This window comes from Xylocopa sonorina, unplaced genomic scaffold, assembly GCF_050948175.1.
Source record: "Xylocopa sonorina isolate GNS202 unplaced genomic scaffold, iyXylSono1_principal scaffold0130, whole genome shotgun sequence".
Classification (NCBI taxonomy): domain Eukaryota; kingdom Metazoa; phylum Arthropoda; class Insecta; order Hymenoptera; family Apidae; genus Xylocopa; species Xylocopa sonorina.
This window is the reverse complement of record NW_027490201.1, coordinates 616,685-619,627: the sequence shown is the minus strand read 5'-3', so window position 1 is coordinate 619,627 and position 2,943 is coordinate 616,685.

Sequence of the window (2,943 nt, the reverse complement as noted above, 5' to 3'; positions counted from 1 at the left end):
ATAGCATTATGCTCATCTGCTTGTATACCTCAAAAGAATGTGAATCCGGCAGTTCCGTGCACGGTATGATACTTCGTAGTGTCTGCTTGTCAAAAGCAATGGAGTACTAAGGCTCCATACAATGCGATGGCGCATCTCATTTCAACGTTTCGAAGAACGTAAGCTAGAATCTTCTATGCATAGCATTATGCTTATTTGCTGAAGCTCTTGAAAAGAATGTGAATTATACAGTTTCATGCAACAGGATGGCGGTTTAAAGTGCCTGTGTGTCAAAGGAATGGTGTTCTCTTTCTCCATGCAATGCGATGGTGCAAACCATTTCAACGACTCAAAGTAAGTTAGATATAACTTCGTACGCTTTGCGTTTCGTTGATCTGTTTCTACACTTCAAAAGAATGCAAATTCTACAGATAACTGCATCGGGGTGGCGTTTCATGGTGTCTATGTGTATAAGCAATAGAGTTCTAATGCTACATGCTGTGTGGCGGAGTGTCTCATTTCAACGTTCGAAAGCAAGAATGTTGTAATGTCCTATGTATCGCATTATCCTTAAGTACTTCTTCACTTCAAACGAATGTAAATTCGAATGTTCCTTGCACCGGGCTGGGGTTTCATATTGTCTGCTTGTCAAAGCTGTAGTGATCTAATGCGCCACGCAATACGATGGTAAATCTAATTTCTACGTTTAGCACGTGGACGCCAGCGTGCATCACAGGTGGGTCACACGTGTCTATTTCGTGAGCCGGTGTGCATCACGATGAGTCGAACTTATATTTCACATAGTAGATAGTACCAAATAGGTTTATTTTTCAATTCCCAGCATTGTAAACAGACATTACAATTAATATTAATTATATAATTAATAGGAAATATTAATATTAAATTTAAAAAATAATATTAAATATTAATATTATATATAATTAATATTTAAAACATGACAAATCAATATTATAAACCTAACATAATTACTTAATTTTTATATGTAATTTTTGAAAACATGTTGGGTATAGTTCCGGTTGGCCCTTACATCGGCTACAACAGGTTTTTTCTTTTCTCGCCTTATTCGCGGCATACTGCCTACCATTTATCCTAGACATACGTTTATGACATTCTTTACATAGCTGTCTCGTATTTCTCGCGCGTCCCTGGAACGACCGCAGAAAATGTGTAAGTTTCTTAGGCACTGCTTCAGTTTCAGATGACGTATGTTCACCATGATGATCCACTGTACTGAGGAAATAGTCAATAATTTTTTTGCGGAGGTTTAATATTTTCATAACAATGATACTCCATTTTATATGTATATAAGAGGCATTGCCGAGAAAAGTCCCGCATACCAGTTCGATAAATATTGTTCTATACCATTTTACTGTTCCGCGTAATCAACTGTAATAAGAAGACATCTGATCAGATGGTCAATTCCCTTCTTAGCTTTGTTATAAAGGAACACTGTTTCCGGCTTTAACTTATTATTACTACACTGGACAATAACACATTTGTGGTTTTTAGAAGTGGCAAGAATGCATACCGGCCTCTTATCCGTCCACTTTAAAAATTTAAAGCCGCTCTGATTTTGAAAATACATAAAGCCACCCCGTTGCATTTTCCGTTTGGCCTGCAGCGGAAGAAATTTTGTATTAATTTTTACTGTACCATAAATAATTGTTATTTTTTGCAGAAGTTTCTCGGCTAAAGAGACACAAGTATATAAGCTATTTGCGTATAATACGCGACTTTCAAATAATAATTCACCCTCCAGCGTTATAACTACAGCATGCGCATGCGATTTCGCTATTCTGGTTGCATTGTTTCCGGCGTAAATAAGAATGTTATGTGTGTATCCTTCCAGAAGGCACAGTTTGTAAAGTTTTATACCATATTTATGCCGCTTTTCTGGGAAATATTGGCAAAAACTGTGGCGTCCTCGCCATGAAACCATGATTTCGTCGATTACAATATTTTTACCGGGCTTAACACGTTGAGTGCTACGTCACTTTCCGTTGACTTTCCGAGTGAACTTTCCGTTCAGGCGGCATCAGTCCCCAGGGACTGACAATCGACTTTTCGTTTGGACAACGTGGATTCTAGAGACTGACAGCGAACTTCTTGTTTTATCGTAAAGTTTGATTGTAAAGGGTTAAACTATTAATGACAATTAAAAAATTGATACTAATATTTAATGAAGTCTATTAAAACTTTTTAAGCAGAGATGTGGCTGTGATTTGCACATATTACACTATGTAGTAACTTTCTTCGTTATTTTCCTCGCTAACTGGCGTCCGAACATTTTTGTGTTTGTGTTGTAGCATTCAACATAATGTTCTCGTACTTCATGCGCTTTTCCTTCCTTCTTATGAAATTTGTGAATTCGTCTACTTGTATCGACCCTAATTGGGGTTTCTTCATGTAAATGTCGTGTGAGAGTATTTACCAATTGGTTTCGGAATGTTGTAATTGACATCTTTCTTCCTGTTACATTTTGGAACATATGTAACGCATTCACGACGGCAATATTCAAAAGAAGGTCGAATGCCAGTTTTCTATACCATTTTAATGACCTTCTAAGTGGACTACTGTAAGCACCCGCTTGATCAAACAGATCAATCGCTGTTTTACCTTTATTATAATTAATAATAATTTTTGGTTTGCAGGATACCCCTGCTCTTGTTATTACGAATTTCATTTCGTCAGAATCCTTGATCGAAAGAACTAAAACATCCCTTTTGCCTTTCCATTTCATGATTGTAATCCCTCTACTGTTTTCTTGAGCAATGACTCCTCCGCGTCGCAGTTTGGCTGTCACAACTTTACTTGGATTGCCTCTTCGATTTGGTTGAAAAGTACCAACCAAATGCGTATTTTTTGTTATGAGTTTGTTTGCTAAATCCACACTCGTATAATAATTATCCGTGTATAAAGTATAGCCTTTGTGAAACACATTTT